Here is a 19337-nt window from a genome sequence, read left to right as displayed (position 1 = left end):
GGACTGCAGTGCTTTCTTTGTTCTATCGTCTTTGGTCTGGTTTCATGTTCTCTGGGCTTTTTTTTTCAATTGTAATCTGAACAGTCATGGGGAAGAATTCCACTGTTCCTGCTGCTGGAGCCTCACAAGATTGAAATCCTAATGAATAAAAGATCATCGCTTTTGTCAGCCTGTTTCAGCTCATTTTCAATCATATCTTCAGCCTCTTCTTCACCTCTGTCAGAGCATGAAAAATATTGAAAGGTTCTTTTAATCTCGTCAGGTTGTTATAAGTCACCTTTTCAGACAACAAACCTTCATTTAAAGCAGTGGTTCTCAACCTTTTCAGCCTGTGGCCCCTTAAAGGGGACATATCATGGTTTTAAATCCTTCCTTTTTAGATATAAATCATACAGTTGTGGTCTATATAAAGCTGAACTGCAATGCTTAGGTCTGAATTCCTCATTATTATAGCTCCACAGGCCCATTTTCAACCCCTTTTCTGATGTGCTTCTGAGAGAAACTCTTTTTGGTGCGGCCTCTTTAAATGCAAATGAGACACTTCATACCCCGCCCCCTCTTCAGGTTGCAGAGGTGACACTCGGTTCAACTTCACCCTGTTCGGCCATTTTTGTAGTTTGATAGAAGAGATACGTTTGTCTTGCAGTGCAGAAAATGTTTATTCACACGTTATTTACAAAATGTCAACAACAGAAGACTTGTCCATCCAGCCATATGTTCAAGCCAGAGTCGGACCCGGCGGAGCGAGATGAAAATGAAGATGATGAACCTGCAGAACCCTAACAAGTGAGCTAACACAAGCACCGAGCTAACGCTAGCACCGAGCTAACGCTAGCGCCAAGCTAACGTCACGAAATGCATTTTAATACAGTCTTTTCAAAGACAAAAACGGCAAAATGAAATGACTAATGAAAACTTTTGACTTAAATTAAATCACGTAGGCCATATCATCAAGGATCTAAAACGAGCACACAGCGCTAACATATGAAGTCTGAAGACGGTGCAACTGCTAATGCTAACAAAACAATGACAGGGACGTCTTATCATTACACTTTTTAGCATTATTTACAGCTTACCGAAGTGCTCTGTTCGTCGTCTCCAAAGATAGAAGGAATCGAACCCTCAATCAGACAAAGTCTTTCGGCAAATCCTTCTTTATACTGGCGGAGGTTGCTGAAGCAGTCATCCTTGAAGTGCTCACACGCACACAAAAATGACCTTACCCACAGATGTGGGTACATTTTCGTGAAAAATAAAACTCAACCAGGCACTTTGAAAAGGTTCCGATGCTGGGAGACGGTGTAATGGAGCGTGTGGGTTACTACATCCAACAACCCAACATTTTGACTTATCTTCTCGTAACTTCGGCTTGGACTACAAAATCGCAGCGAGAAATAAAAATGGCGGATTGCTCGAAGTGTTGGGCCTGGAGTCGATGTCCTAATTTGGCAGTTCCACTGCAAATACTGTGACGTTATTGTTCAAAAAACATGTCATGTGGAGACAGGGCCATCTATAAGGAGAATAAAGGGGAGAGCTTTTGGGGTCCATCCATGAAGTCAGCAAAAAAACAAATAAATGTGATAGCCACATTTATTTATTTACGTGATTAATATCCACTGTTAACCAGGAAGTTTAGTATTATTTGCACCATAGTATATCTTCATCTTAAATATGTAAATCCTTGTTTTCTTCAGAAATAATATGGGTTAAAGGTGACCGAAAACAGTGAAAAAGGTGGTGAAATTGGATTTTAAAAACCACATCAATTGGTTAAAAGTTGCACATGAGCATGGCCAAAAACAGACAGAAAAAGTGTCTTGGCTTAAAAGTGGCAGAAATGGGGGAGGGGAGTTTGAGGTAGTGTAATTAAAAAAGTAGGACCAACTAATAGAAACTGGCAAATAATGGGCAAGTCACGAATGTGATTAACTTGGCAAAAAATAAGCATGAAATATGGTGAAAAGTGGTGATAATAATGGGTCAACATATGCAACATTAGGTGTAAAGGTGGAGGAAGGGGTTTAAAAGTGCCGAAAATGTTTTAAAAGTAGAAAAAATGTGCAGAAGAGGCATTACAATTTGATGGTGAAGTGGCAAAAATGGGAGTAATGTAGCAAAAATACATTAAAAGGAGCAAAAATATGGCAAGAAAATATGATGAAAAAAGGTTAAAATATGGCAAGTTTGGTGTAGTTGCAGAAAAAGGATAAAAAGAAGCAAAAATGGGATCAAATTGTACAGAAAATATTCCTGGTTTCTTGAAGGCTCCATTTGTCTCATGGCCCAAATTGGGGCCCTGACCCCAAGGTTGAGAACCCCTGGTTTAGATGACATGTGAGGTGTATTTTTTACATTGGCGATCCATTAGGGAGCCTGTCTCACACGCATTATGTTTCCAATGGGTCAAATTAACATTCTTATAATAATGTGAAAAAGCTACTATTATTTAATGAATGGTCCTTTTAATAATCAATATTTTAATAATTAAGACACTAATACATCAAACTCAATAATGAGGTGCTTTCCTCTAATCCTTACTTATACCAATGGTACCAAATGAGCCAAAGCTGAGCTTCCTAAAGAAATTACACTTTGCTTTGCTTTCACTGTGTTTTCAGTGTCAGCTGAGGGCTGGGGAAGCAGTTACTGCTCAACTACTGCTGTGTCTACAGCAGTGTGTGTGCATTGGCCTTCATCTACATAATGTAAGCTTTTGTTCTGTCAGCGTTGGAGGTAAAGTGAAGGAGAGAATAGGACTTCTTCTCCCGGGGATGCAGAAACGTATCGGCAGATGAAATCAAATTCTCCAGGTTAAAGTGTGTAATTAAAACGAGGGCCAACCATAATCACCACGTAGCGTAAGAGCGCCTCAAACATGAGCTATGAAGTGTGAATGAACAGCAGGCGACGCAGAGCAGCTCTTAGAATTTATAGAAGTGTATAAAAGGAAGTGAGAGTTATCTCCTCAGCTCTAACACTGGTAAGTGATCCTTTAGTGAAAATCAGGAACTTTCAATGTCACTCTGCATCAGATCTCTGGAGACCAAGAGAAACTCAGAGAGACTCAGGAAACAAAGAGAAGTGAGTTCAACACATTTAAAGCTCCAGTTTATAAAGAGCAGATGGAGCAGAGTCATGGTGGACTGATGGTCAGTAGAATCCTAACAGGTGCCAAAGTACGAGTCTTCAGTACTCCAGTAAAAGTATATTTATTTATTTATTTATTCAGTTTATTTCCGACATGGTTACATTCACTTTTTTTTTTTTTTTTGGTACATGCTGAAAAAGGAGACGAGAGAAGCAGTTTGCTTATCTAAGTCCCGTATAGATAAAATAAAAAATGACTCTGATTTAAGTTAAAGTACAGAAATTTCTCCTTTACTTGACTAAAAATAAAAAAGTACATGCTACTAAATGTACTTAAGTAAGAAAGTAAAAAGCAAAACAAATTTCCTTTTGATAATAAGACAAGGCTTTTAAACCAGCAAATTCCATATCTTTTTTTTTTTTTTTAAGAACTTGTAGAAAACTGGTACATGGAAACAAAATCATAATATTTCCAAATAAAATTTGTCCAGAAAGAACAAGTGCAAATGCTCAATAAAACCCAGAGCAGCTTTGATTTAACATTTTTAAGAACTTGTAGATTAATGGTACATGCAATTAAATCTGTTATGAACACCTAGAGAATTTAGCATTTGGTTTACTGCAACAGAAACAAACTACAGCCCAGATCCAACCAATAATGGAACCATCAATCCATCCAATCATCATAGGAAGCGAGTCTGATTATTTTTGCCGTGGCATCAGTCTCCAAGGCAGAAAAACGGTTAGCTGCTAAAGCTAATGCTGCACACGAGCTGAAAATTCCGGTTTTGTCTGACGTTTCAACAATTATAGTCACATTTTGTAAACACAAATCTGCTGATCAGTGCGGTTTCAAAACTAAGAGAAAACCAAACACACAGAAAACACCTTGGAGGAGGACTGAGATAATGCAGAATTTGAAATCTGACTGTAGAAGAGCTGAGCGTAAATGGAGATCAACAAAACTCCAAATTCATCTAGAACTATACAAAATAAGTCTGCGAAAATTCAATAATGGCTTGTTCAAAGCAAGGCAGCAATACTTTTCTGAAATTATTGCCAAAAATGTCAACAACTCTCACACGTTGTTTTTTGTAATTGACAAGCTCACAACCCCCCCAGATAAGATAGCCCCTGAATTACTGTCAGCTGGAAAATGCAATGAATTTGCTGTATATTTCAATGAAAAAATACAATCAATAAGGTCAAACATCAGAACAAACCAGCAACATCACAAAAAGCTTGAACAGCTTCAACCACTGAGGGATGAGTCAACTACAATGTTAGTTTATTACAGTGAACCCAAAAACAATAGAGGAGACTGTTCAGCAGCTGAATCTATCAACATGTTGCCTTGACACAATACCCTCAAACTTCTTTAAAACTGTTGTAAAGTCAATTGTCACTGATTTGTGTCAGATAATTAACTGCTCATTCCAATCAGGCACCGTACCAAAATCCCTGAAAGTAGCTGCTGTGAAACCTCTGTTAAAAAAGAGAACACTGGATGCCTCTATACTGGCTAACTATAGACCAATCAGAACCTTCTATTCATGGCCAAGATCATTGAGAAGGTGGTCTTCAACCAACTGAGTCAATTCTTAACATTCAACAAAATATTTGATCAATTTCAGTCAGGTTTTCGTTCTCATCACAGCACAGAAACTGATCTGATCAAAGTGATCAATGACATAAGGTTGAACACTGATTCAGGAAAAGTATCTGTTCTCATTCTATTGGATCTAAGTGCTGCATTTGACACTGTAGATCATACAATTTTGTTGCGCAGATTGCAAACATGGGTTGGACTAAATGGAAAAGTAATGCAATGGTTTAAGTCATACTTGGAGGAGCGAAGCTATTTTTTAAGCATTGGAAACTTTGAATCTGACAGATTACCAATGTCCTGTGGGGTTCCTCAGGGATCTGTTCTTGGACCTCTTCTGTTTAGCATTTATATGCTTCCTTTAGGACAAATTTTACAGAACTGTAAGGTTTTTTATCAGAGCTACGCAGATGACACACAACTATATCTATCACTGAACCCAGATGACTATGGTCCCATTGAGGTGTTGTGTGACTGTTTAGAAAAAGTAAACTGCTGGATGAGTGAAAACTTCCTTCAACTAAACCATGAGAAGATGGAGGTGATTGTCTTTGGTAACAAGGAAAAGAGGACTGCTGTCAGCAATTATCTTGAGTCTCGATCTTTAAAAGCTAAAGACCAAGTCAAAAACCTTGGTGTTCTGATTGACTCAGATCTTACATTCAGCAGTCAGATCAAATCTATCACAAAAACAGCCTTCTACCACCTAAAGAACATCTCCAGAGTGAAAGGTTTAATGACTCAGAAAGATCAGGAGAAACTGGTCCATGCTTTTATCTCCAGCAGACTGGACTATTGTAATGGTCTTCTGACAGGAATCCCCCAAAAGAACATCAAACAGCTACAGCTGGTTCAGAACGCTGCAGCTCGGGTCTTAACCAGAACAAACTGTCAGCAGAGCTGAAGTCAGCATCCAATGTGAACATTTTTAAATCAAAGTTAAAGGCACTTTTTTTCTCTACTGCATATGATTAAGAGAGAGATTTTTGGTCATGTTGTTGATGTCATGATGATTTTACTGATGATTTTAATTGATTTTACTGATGATTTTAAATGTTCTTATTGATTTTAAACAATTGAATGTTTTATCATGTAAAGCACATTGAGTTGCCTTGAGTATGAAATGCGCTATACAAATAAATTTGCCTTGCCTTGCCTTGTCTAATCAGAATCAGAAAATACTTTATTTAAATAAACAACCAATTAACAAATCCCATGAAATGAAGTTTACAGAGCATATAATTAATCAATTTTATTTGTCAAAATAAGTGAATGGAGGTTGTTTTAGCAAATGCATGGGTCCTGCTTGGGCTCCATAAAGTTTACTCGGTACATTGCACTGGTATGATGTACAGTACTAAACACAATAAAAGGCCAAAATAATGGTCAGATTCAAGTGATTAGAAATACGCGATACAACATACAGTAGTCCATCGTTTATTGTGAGGGTTACGTTCTAAAAATAATCCGCAATAGGCAAAATCCGCGAAGTATTCAGCTTTATTTTTTACAAATATTATACATGTTTTAAGGCTGTAAAACCCCTCACCAAACACTTTATACACTTTTCTCAGACAGGAATGAATATTTCTCCCTTGTTTAAACACTCTCAAAGTTCAAATCTTTATAGATTTTAAGACATAAACCTGTTTTCAAACATGCAGCACTTCAGAGTCACACTGCTAGTGATCAGACATTAATGCTGAACGCATTCAGAGTCTTTGTTGACGATGACGTCATGTCAACACGGACACTGGTCTGTTCACCCATTCAACCATGGAGTAGAAGCTGTGTGTGACCACCTGGAGCTGTATGACACGGCCTTCATAACCAGGACTGAACCATACCTGTCAAGTTTTGGATTTGAAAATAAGGGAAATTTTCTGGTGCACACTACAATCCATCCCACCCGCCCAACCAAGCTCCAGTATCCCTTATATTTTAAAATAGGTGTACAGGAATTCTAAACTACCCACTTGTCAACCACTTACTAAATACAATTATGTGATTAGAATCTGGTAGGTCGACCTTTATTCACATTGAAATGCTGTGAACATTCCTACTAGGGCTGGTGATATGGACCAAAACTCATATCTCAATATATTTTTTCAAAATGGTGATATACGATATAAATCTAGATAATTTTATCAAATAAAATCTGACCAGAAAGACAATTCTGGGTTAAATTTGCTGATGCAAGATGCTACACAGGCACATTTATTAACAAACAGATGATCAATATGTGCACTCATTAATCATCTAACTGAGCTTTACATGTTGTTCTGAGAAGTAAAAGCAGCGACTCCTAAAACTAGTATTTGATACATAATAAGCTATAATATATACATACATATATATATATATATATATATATATAGCAGGCAGTGAAACTCACCGAATTGGATGTGTCGCTGGTGGGTGAACGCAGCATTAGCCAATCAGGACGCAGAACTCAATGCGCGTTTATACGCTGTAAAAAATGCATCCAAAATTGCACTGTAAAAAAATCCACGAAACACTGAGGCCACGAAAGGTGAACCGCGATACAGCAAGAGACTACTGTATTGTAATCTTCTCTGTGTATTTTCACCATATCACAGTACCACTACCATTAATATGTTTATTTAAAATGTATAATATTAAACAATATAATTTATATTCATCAATTTTATTAACACATTCAGCTAACAATAGATAATGCGAGGCACATTGTTTTTGCGACTCCTTGTCCATTAAAAACAAATCAAATATTGGGCTCCGAGCATCGATGCGTACACATCCTTAGATGATAGCTACCAAATTTCAGCCCGATCCGTTCACGAATAACAGAGGAATAGTGATTTTAACTAATATATACAACAAGAACAAGAATAAAGTGCGTTTTGAGTCTTGTAGCTCGGCCTAATAAAAATATTCAATGAAATGTTTTTGTTGAAGCGTGTTTGTTGAAAGACGGTATAGGTGAGTGACTGCAGTCTGAGTGTTGCACTTGCAATATATTGTAATGTCAGATAGATTAGGCCTAACTTTATCGTACAAAAAGTCCACTGAAAATCTCAGTGCATGGCACAAACAGTGTCGTGTTTACATTTTTATACCACTCGACCTTTGACCCACAGGTCACGCATGCACACCTCCAGAGTGTGAAAAGGCTTATTTGTGGATCTGAAAAACTTACAAAACAACATAAATAACAACCAAGCGAAAACAAAATCAAAAACAAACACACTGATAGAGAATATTTGAAATAATACTAACAACACAAAAACGACAACAAAAACACACAAAATAAAATAAAAATATAATGAATAATAAAAAGAACAACAACAAAATACACAAAATGATACCAAAAACACACAAAATGATGATAGAAATGATCTTGATTAGAACATGAACTGAAAATACAAGGATAAGATCTGATCCCGCATCAGGCGAGAGTGACAGAAAATGATAAAAACTGAAGAAATAAATCTATTCAGGAGGCACTAAATACGGTTTCATTTCACTTATTTACTTTAAAATGTGTTATTCATTCCATCATTATGATTTATGGTTGTTTTTTCTCAGAATTCTGAGCAAATTGTTGTAGACAAACAAAAAAAAGGGGGTGGGGGGGTGTACTTGGATTCAAAAGTAAGAGAAAGGGGCACTTGCCAAAAAAAATTGAGAACCATCAATCTAATGGATGAATTGTAACATCTTTATTAAAAGGGAGTGCTCCACCCCTGAGAGAAGATCTAACCTACACCCACATCAGATTACTTTTATTATGAAAAGTTTAAAGAAGCAGGAAGTCGGCCAAAATAGTCGTTTGTGTCCTGAAGGCAACACTACTGCCAATGAAGACGGTTTGTACATTGGTAACATGATAAAAAGTTAATAATAATAATAACAAAGTTAATGCCTAATGAGGGAGAAATAGAAGAGAGGTGGACATATAAGAAATATACATTAAGTTTTCAACAGAAAAAACGATCAGATTGCGACAGCGGAGAAATCCAAAATGAGAAGCAGAATATTTATATTAAACATCAGGGCATTTTAATGCAAGATAAAAGAAACAAAAACCTCCTGAAAGCTTTGAGTTTTTACTCACAACATATTTTAAGTCAACTACAGTAGTTGTACTAGTAAAATTGCCTACTCTTGCTCTAGCGCACCAGAAATCCACCAGTAGTACACTCAAATACTCAATAGTAAAACTAGTATACTGTTTTTAGTTTACTAGTAAAGCCAAAAGATTCTCTGGAAAGCCATTTGAGCACAAATTTGATATCAGCGATATTAATCATCGTTAATCGCTTCTAGTGCTCAATTTTGGAGTATATGTCATGTGTTTACGAGTGTGTGAAGTAAACGGTGTCACAAGTAAGCATCATATGCTAATAGTACAAGCTTTGGTTTTTCTCATTTTCAAGAAAGAGAATGCACAAATAATGAAAGTGCAACATCTCCATCTATTGGTTAAGATCACACATTGCAAGTGTTTTCTTCTAAATCTCCATGTTTTATGAACCCGTAATTTAAATGCAAAGTAAAAATAGACTTGACACATTTAACAGCTTCTCTAAACCCTGGTGCAATAATTGTTATTTCTGATGAATATTTTCTATTTCAAGTGTTTTATTCATATATTAGTGCATGTGCTTCTTTATAGTAATATGAGCCTCGTGTGACTAAACAAAGATGTGCAGCTCTTCTGCTTTTTTACTGTTTAGTATTAGCCTCAGGTTAATTACAGGTTCAATCACTTAATCACATAAACGAGACAACAAGCATTTTTTATTTAACATTTATATTGCAGAAAGGTTCTATTTTGTGTGTATATAGATTACCTTTTTCAACAAGCAGCTTATTATACCTATTCTTGTGGAAAACAATCTCTTTCACCTGCTGTGAGACCCATTTTTACTACTGGATTACTGGATTAAAATTCAAAACTCAATTCATAAATAGCAATGCCTTATGAAAAAAAAACTCTGAGCTCAGGTCAGGAATTGTGATTTCATCAGAGGTGTAAAGAGTAGTGATATATTCAAGTAAAAGTACTGTTACTTGGTTGAAATTGTACTCAAGTACAAGTATAAAGTAGCTCAATTAAATAGTTCTCAAAGTAATAGTTACTAGTTACTTTCACCCCCATGTTTATTTTTGGTAATAAATCTTGCCACGGTTCCCTTGCATACAGTCAGGGATGTGCAACTCTATCACAGTGGGGGCCACAAACATATGATTGTATCTGATCCGAGGGCCACGTTATTTATATTAGTATTTGAATAATGATTGATCTGAGCATTTATACAGTACACGATGGGGGGAAGGGTTTTGTTTTTGTTTTGTTTTTTGTCAGTTTTTAGTCAATTTGTGTGTTTTTGTCATTTTATGTCATTTTCTGCATTTATGTTGTCGATTTGTGCGTGTTCGGGGTCACTTTCTGTATATTTGTTTTTTTGTATTTTCCTCTCATTTTGTGTAATTTTGTTCACAGAATATAGGGGTATTAAAATATGTGCAAAAGTCACTCCATGTGATAACAAGGGGTACAAACCCCAGGGAATCGGGACTGTGCGTCTTCACAATGCGCCCACAATCCATTTAGTGCATTTCCCTCTAATGAATATGTAAAGTAGGCAGATCTCAAAAGGTGAGCAAAAAATGGGAGGGGGAAATGCAAATAAATTAATGCAGTGGACGCAATTCGATTCATCAAACCTGGAACTGTTTATGGTGATTGTTTTAGCACCGGAAAATAGTACGACTGACAAGCAGGTGCAAACACACAAGCAGCGATCCGCTGCAGTAAATGTTGACACAAAACACAGCAAAGATTTTAAAAAAATGTTTTAGTTAACTTTCTAGTATAATAAAATAATTTCAATAAAACAATAGTCAATATTCAACAGCCACTGAATAAGAAAATGCAGAGTAAAGTGTGTGTGAGGGAGAGAAAAATGCTGCACACCCATGGTGGTGCGTGTGGAATCTGGTGTGGCTGCGGTGGAGAGAGGATGCTGTCCGCGGAGCTCTGTCGCTATGGACGCACCACTCCAGTGAGTTTTGATCGTCAAACTCTTGTGTTGCGTTGATGAAAGCAGCATCATGCCAGAATCAACAGATCAGATGCGTAGTTTACATGGTGATGGCAAAATGTTCATATATGAGAGAGTGGTGACACAGCGCTACTCAGGAGCTCAGACCTGCTGGATGATGCTCAGTAGATCATCTTCAAAAGGTGCTGATTGACAGACTGTGTTGCTGCATTAACTGAGATCAATGGCAGATCAATAGGATGATTTCTGTCCAAATCTGCCTGTTTTTCATGGACTGATCAGAGCAAAGTTACAGGACCTGATGAAACAGCCACATTAAAGTAGGGGGAAAAATTTCATTCGGTTTTAAAAGTTAAAAAAAAACAAACAAAAAAAAACATGTTTATTTGTTTATTTAGTTTTCTACTTTATTATTTTTTTGTGCAGCAGACAGAGAAGGCCACTTGCTTCTAATTTAACTTCCTCAAATGTCATTTTGTCCTTCTGTGCTCTCACCTCTCCAAGTTGAACGAGCAAAATGCTCATTTAAATAGGGGCGGTCTGCACCACTTCTGCACGTGCACTAATCATTGCTGCAATATTAGTGAATTCCTTGCAGCAGGTGAGGAAACTGCGTCACCAAAGGATTTAGGGACGCAACTGGTTTACCACCCTTTATTTCAGATACCGAGGAGGTATTCTGTAATGTGTGGTTTTTTTGTGTTTTTGTAGTCATTTTTTCTGTTCAGATGTTGTTGTGTCCGTCTTTGTTGTAATTTTGTGTATTTTAGGATTTTTTTTTAGTGTTTTTGTGTACTTTGTACTTTGTGCATTTGCATTTATGCAAATTATATTTGTGTGCCCCTGGGCCGTAAAAGTAAAAGTAAAATTACTGTATTAGTACCCATAAAAGCAACTCAATTACAGTAACGTAAGTTATAATCCATTACAACCAACTGATAAGCTGTGTCTGTTCTAACTTTGGAAATAATTAAACATAGTGGTGACGCACAGAGATCATGTCCAGCTGAAGATTTATTTTGTATCCATGTGCTCCAATGTGTCTGTTCTTAGGTTGGCACAAAGAAAATGTGCAAATAAAGATAAGGTGCAATAAGTGGTGTGAAAAAGTATTTGCCCCCTTCCTGATCTCTTAATTTTTTGCACGTTTTCCACATTTAAATGTTTCAGATCAAACAAATTTAAACATTAGTCAAAGATAACACAAGTAAACAAAATGCCGTTTTTAAATGAAGGGTTTTATTAATGAGGAAGAAAAAAATCCAAAGCTACATGGCTCTGTGTGAAAAAGTGTTTGCCCCATAAATCTAATAACTGGTTGGGCCACCCTTAGTAGCAACTACTGCAATCAAGCATTTGCGATAACTTGCAATGAGTGTTTTACAATGCTGTGGATGAATTTTGGCCCACTCATCTTTGCAGAATTGTTGTAATTCAGCCACATTGGGGGTTTTTTGAGCATGAACACAGCATCTGAATATGATTGAGATCAGGACTTTGACTAGGCCACTCCAAAGTATTCATTTTGTTTTTCTGCAGCCATTCAGAGGTGGACTAGCTGGTGTGTTTTGGATCATCGTCCTGCTGTAGAACCCAAATTCACTTCAGCTTGAGGTCACGAACAGATGGCCGTACATTCTCTTTCAGTATTTTTTGGTAGACAGCAGAATTAATGCGTCCATTCATCACAGCAAGTCTTCCAGGTCCTGAAGCAGCAAAACAGCCCCAGACCATCACACTGCCACCACCATATTTTACTGTTGGTATAATGTTCTTTTTCTGAAATGCGGTGTTACTTGTACACCAGATGTAATGGGACAAGGACCTTCAAAAAGTTCAACTTTCGTCTCGTCAGTCCACAGAATATTGGGGATCATCAAGATGTCTTTATATATAAACAGAGCTATCTTTATTTAATTATCATTCAAAGTGGTAATTGGTGGTAATTAGAGGAAGTCCTGAGATGTTCAAAGATTTTGGGAAAGAGTAAGAAGGCGCTCCAACACACATCCTTGTGTTGTTTGTTATAATAAATAAAACCATATTGGAGAAAAAGCACAACAAAACCTAACCCAGATAGCAGGCAATGATCCGGCACTTTTAGCATTTTTCGGGCCCGTACAAACAAGATGTGAGCCTTAAGTGGCCCATGTGGTGAATGCTGAATTAGGCCCAAATATCAAAAAACAAATATGACCCACAGTTGGTAAATATTTGGCAAAGTGACAGTGGTCAGTCCGTTAATGAACCAAAACTGGCTCATATATGATGCTGCAAATATGGGCCAGTTGTCCTTAAACATAGTTGGGCATGGCTGAATATGACACATTGACATCAACTAATCTGGATGTGAACCAAAACTGGCCCACATATTAAGCAGGCATGGCTCAGCCAACTATATAAAAACATAACTGGGCCAGTTTTGGTTGAACTAAGGCAAGCATCCACTAATCTTAAAGAACCCCAAAATCATAGTATTTGAGGTTTATTTTCCCAAACTCGCCTGTTTTCCAGAGTTTTAGCTTCTGAAAAGTCACTTTCTGAGCAACTCTACATGAACAGTCTGAATTGCGGCTTACTTATGCATATTCATGAGTGGGCGTGTCTATAGACGGGACACTGACTTCCTCCTCCCCGTGATGTATCTGGTAAAGAGGAAAATCAGATGTAGACACTAAACCGGAATTACTGACTCTCTCCCTCCCTCAATATATTGGCATATCTATGCGTATTTGGCGGCGCGCCTGTCGGCTGCAGATGCTAGTGTTAGCAACAAATGCTAAACAGCAGATAACTCATTCAGTTCTAATAATTTCTCAGTGAACCTGCAGCGTAATAACACTAAAATCCACCACCAGGCAATCTTAGATTTAGGTAAATAAAACAGTCTGGACCTGCTATGTAGCTTCGGATTTCTACGCCGGCTACACCCAGCGGCCTGTGAGACAGCGGAGCCCCGTACCAGCGGTGTCCGCCAGCGGAGGAGATGTAAGCGGTGTGATCAGAAGCAGAAGTGAGGATGCCAAGCAGGGCTAGCAACCAAGCTAAGTCTAAGTATTTTGTTTTCCTCGTCTCTTCACCTCCCAACAGGCTGGATGACAAGGGGGTTCACCCTCAGCACCTGCATAGTAAACGAGAATCTATTTCGTTCATTCTGTATGGTTTAAAGGGGACATATTTTGCTATTTTACACCCATCTCCATTTGTTCTGAGAACCCCAAAAACATTATTCTGGGGTTTTAGCCCTCTGAAAAAACACAATTCTGAAACACTGCGGTCAAGCCAGCCGTGGTTCGCGCACATTGTTTTCTAAAGCATAAATATACTAACACTTACAGAAATCATAATGAGACCGCTCTGAAGAGCTGCTGGTCGAGACTGTGGGTCATACAGCAGTCTCGCAATTACACCATGAAAATTACGATACTTTCACAGTAATAATTATTATTATCTTCAGTAATAAACTGAAGATATCACGAAGGTATGGGTCCGGATTTCAAAGAAAAGGACGACGTGAGAAAAAAAAAAGTTCCCATAAGCAGTCCATAATTCATATAAAAAATGTAAGGATTATTCCCCCAACTTTTACGTAGATCAATATTGTAATTTTCCATAAGTAGTCCATGATTCATATACCGCTGAACTCAGTACTTCACAGACTACTTGCATGCATATTATGAAGTACTTTTACTGTGTACTTTTTGAGTAATCATTTGTCAAAATCATATACAGATCACAAAATGAAGGATATTTTACCCAACTTTGACGCTGAATAAAAAACATTTTTTCCATAAATAGTCCATAATTCATCTACTGCTTAACTCAGTACTTCACAGACTACTTGCATGCATATTGAGTACTTTACTGTGCATTTTTTGAGTAATCCTCTGTATGCATGTATGATAACTACTTTAAAATATATGTTTTTTAAGTAAACGGCACTTGTTCATGATTCAAGCATCCCATCATTGTTGAGGTAACGCCACAACGTTAACATCATTCAATCACTCAAGCTAGTGCACCAGTGAATCTTGCTTGCACGACTTACTATCTCACGAGTGCGACTTAATTTTTTGCAAAATGTGTCTCTATTTTTCTGCTTTATACAGGTCGGTTACATCATATTGATAGATATTATTAGCACGAGTGTCTTTGTGAAGTTTGTAGTGTGGTGTCATAAGTTATGTACTGTAAGTTTGTACAACATTAATAAGTGGATAGATTTCCCACCATTTTGCAACTGCAGTTGCACCATTAAAGTGTTAATAATTGACATTAAATATCCTGTACATGATGTATTTCCAGATAGTCATGACTTGTGTTTACTATAAATATCTACATTTGTAAAAATGTAAATATTTAAGGAACTTGAATGAACTTAATTAGGTATATATAAATATGTAACTCAAGGTCTTTATGTGGATACACATTTCACTACTGTTTTACAGAAGCAAGGTATGTCATCTATTGTATTTAAAGGGGTTTTTTATACACTGTATAATGACACTATACACTAACAATATATAGAAATGGTGTTTTGAACCAGTTTATGCTGTGAAATAGACCAAAAAAATTTAATGAATTTACAGAAAAATATTTGAAAATGTAAAATTGAACTACATAAACCAGAGATGAGGTAACAAGATATGTATTGTGCATATGTGACTGTTGTGACATATGATGTTAAATAATACAGATAAGCAATCTAGAACGGAAACAAGACAAAAAGTGTACATTCCCCTGCTTTAACTGCATTATACAGGTCACATAATTGTAACCGTGGTCTCCCAGGTCTCAGCTAGGATTGTCAAATCTACCTCAACTCTTCACTTCTGCTTCTAGTCAACCGCAGTCAACGTCTGCTGGCTGATGGTCAGCTCAGTTCTCAAATTTTATCCATGACCATATACTGTATGCTTGGGGTGTAATGATTTAAAAAAGACCTAATCAAGAATCATGTTTCAGATTCACACAGTGTTAGAGGAAGAAGAAGTTGCGGTCGTGAATGTTCCCTGTTGACAAGCTGAAGCCAAATGCGGATTTTAGCCGCTGAAAACTTTAAATAATGTTCAGAATATCTAAAAACTGTGAAATAATGTAGATTTTGTTGAAGAACTAAGGCAAACTGAATTTAATTTATTATTTTTAGCTTTAATTTATTTGAAGTCTCATCAGAGGAGACTGAAGCTTTGTAATAGTTTGTTGAAAATGAAGCTTTAAAAATAGAATGTAAGCCATGAGCCAAACTGTGATGCTGGCTTGAATCTGTGTTGAAAAGCGGCTGATGGAGAATGAAGTGATGTTACAGTGAGAGTGAGTCGAATACTCTGAATTTGACTTGGAATTGGATTAGTAAGAGACTGTGAGCGTTTAATAGTGATTTCAGCTGAGGCTCACCTCACACTATCATGCTTCTCTCTTCAAAACAGTAACTGCTATCACTCAAATAATGATATGGTAGAACTATGAGTCCTGTGAGCACTTTGTGAAGTTTTTGTGTGTGTGGTCAAAAATGTGTCTTGTGGAGCACTTTAGAAAAGTGGATGTGTTTGCCTGCCTCAAATATTTTTCCTCTCAGTTTAATGTGAGTTAATGGTCTGTGTTCCTGTCATTTACAAGCCCACAGAGTCAAGCTTTTTTGTCTGATTGCCTCCAGAGACCCACAGTAACACCAGCACAAATGTACCTACAAGCTGATGCTGTTATTTCTCTGCTGGAGTGAAAATTGTGGAAGGGAGTGCAATTTGAAGACAAGGTTTTCTGAACTTTTTTTTTTAGCTCTTCCCTAATCTGTCAGGTGGCTCCTCCACACACTAACTGGCTGTCAGCGTTCCACCACATGCCCACCAATGCACAAAGCTCAAAGTGAATGAAAAGTTACCAATGTTTGAATGTGACTGTTCAAAAAGTATGTATGCTGTGAAAAAGTTGAATTCATGTTAGAATGTCCTAATCTTTGTGAAAGTTTCACAGTTTCATTGGAGAATAGATTGCTTTTATTGTCATTATACACAAGGTACAACAAAATTAAAAAGATAACTGTTGTGGTTCAAGATACAAAGAAAAAAGAAAAAGAAAGATAGATAAGTGTATTTACAAGAGCAGCCACCAAGACCATGAGGATAACTAAGGATTTTGACAGAGACTTAATCAAAAAGTACAGAGTAAAAGTACTCAATATTATGCATGCAAGTAGTCTGTGGAGTACTGAGTTCAGCGGTATATGAATCATGGACTACTTATGGAAAAAATGTTTATTCCACATCAAAGTTGGGTGAAATATCCTTAATTTTATGATCTGTACATGATTTTGACAGAGGATTACTCAATACAATACACAGTAAAATTACTTCATATCATGCATGCAAGTAGTCTAGGAAGTACTAAGTTCAGCGGTATATGCAGTGTTGGCATCGGGGGGGGGCATTCGCGGGCAGTGCCCCCCCAGCTGACCTACCGTGCCCCTCCCCCATACACACACACTTTTCCTGGCCACTACAGGGGAGCTTTTTATTAATCAAATATATCTGATTGGCTATCAGCTGAATGTGTCCATTCACTGACAGTGGACGGGAGTCAAGCTGCATAGATATAATATACTGTGATGTAATTGTTTAAGTGTTTGTGCTATTGAACATACCCGAGAGCTGTTGTATTGTGTATATGTCTATGGCCTGCTCTGTTGATTCACATTGTAGCATCACGACAAAGCTAGAGCGCTAAATTCAGATGGAGAGCAGGAAACTTGAAAATCTAGCATCTGAAATCATCAAAATGTCCATATTTTGTGTAGTTTACGGCTGCTCCAATCGTTCTAACCGAGAAAAGGAAAAGTGATTTTATAGAGTACCAAAGATTGTCGATCACAAGGGTGAGAAATGTAAAAAACTCACAGAACAACACCATAAAAAGTGGATTTTAAACCTACGTCTGTGGTCAGGAGGAGCAGAGTCTGCTAATGCTGTAGCGACCACTTCATAAGGTATGTTAGCGAGCTAACTTTGTTTTTGTGGCTGTGTTTATATAGCATTAGGAATCCGTGTACCCTTCATTCTTTGGTTATTTCATTTTAAAACCAAATCAAAATAACAAATAAACAGTGTGGTTATTTTGTTTTTCTGATTTAAAACAAAAACCAAGATAAAGAGCTTTTTTTTAACTTGTTCAGTTTGTGTGATATTTACGGTGAAATTACAGCGAGAACTGAAGTCCTCTGCACCTGGTTTCCCTCCCCAGGTCCTGGACCAGGTCTCCTCACACGATAGGATTGTTTAGGATTTATTTCAGCAGTTTTCTGATCCTGCTCCTGTTTTCAGTCAGTCTGTGGATGTTTTAGCTCGTAAAAAGCTGCTCACGCTGTAGTTTTGTTTTGCGGTGTTACGATCCAAATAGTATCTAAATAAACTGGTGACTGGCTATTAACTGTGAGCTGAGGAACAATAGGTGATAGAACTTCTACCATTTGACACGTTTGCAAAAAAAATTACAGCTTTTTTTAGGATAGTAAAAAAAAGTATTTTGCATGTTATAAATACCGTTGGCAGTAATTGCCAATCAGAAGTTGATCATAAAAAATGAGGAGCACCAGTAGATTTATTACACCACATATGTGCATGTTATACGTAACATCCATTCTTTGGTTCTGATTTATTTATGTATAAATAACGTTTCAATTCACCAGTAATGTGACTTATGAGTTGCTTCTTTTTACGTACGGACCGGGAGAAAAAGTCACCGGATTACCTGGATACTATTTGAACCATAACACTGTTCGGTAAAATTGGCAGATATTCACAGATTCAGACTTCCAGCATCAATAACTCTTTAACGAAACGTCATCGACACACAATGGTTAGATGCTACTCGGAATGGGGTGTTTTTGTGCCCCCCGCAGTTTTCTTAATTACCCCCAGTTAATGCTGCCTGGCGGTAGACTCTGGGTAAATGAATTAGGATGAAGACTAATCGTAAGGCGGTTAAAAATTGATTCAAAGGTGTCGGTTCACATCGAAAACTCTGAAATGGAATTGCAGTACTTTTTTTAACAGCAGAGGGTGCTATTTATCGCTATACAGTAGTCCCTTGTTTATCGCGGGGGTTACTTTCTAAAAATAACTCGCAATAGGCAAAATCCGCAAAGTAGTCAGCTTTATTTTTTACAATTATTATACATGTTTTAAGGCTGTAAAACCCCTCACCACACACTTTATACACTTTTCTCAGACAGGAATTAACATTTCTTTCTTGTTTAAACACTCAAAGTTCAAACCTTTATAGATTTTAAAACATAAACCTGTTTTCAAACATACAACACTTCAGAGTCACACTGCTAGTGATCAGACATTGATGCCGAACGCATTCAGAGTCTTTGTTGACGATGTCATCACGTCAACAAGGACACAGGTCTGTTCACCCATTCAACCATGGAGTAGAAGCTGTGTGTGACCACCTGGAGCTGTATGACACGGCCTTTATAACCAGGACCGGACAAGGAAGGATTTGGCATGGAGGAGAATCAGCGAGGAGGTGGTAGTAGCAGGTAAAAGTTATATCTGTAGCACTGAACTAGCATAGCATTAGTCGTTAATCAC

Source organism: Gouania willdenowi, chromosome 16 (assembly GCF_900634775.1).
Source record: "Gouania willdenowi chromosome 16, fGouWil2.1, whole genome shotgun sequence".
Taxonomy (NCBI): domain Eukaryota; kingdom Metazoa; phylum Chordata; class Actinopteri; order Blenniiformes; family Gobiesocidae; genus Gouania; species Gouania willdenowi.
The sequence above is the reverse complement of the archived record's forward strand: the minus strand, read 5'-3'. Positions refer to the sequence as shown.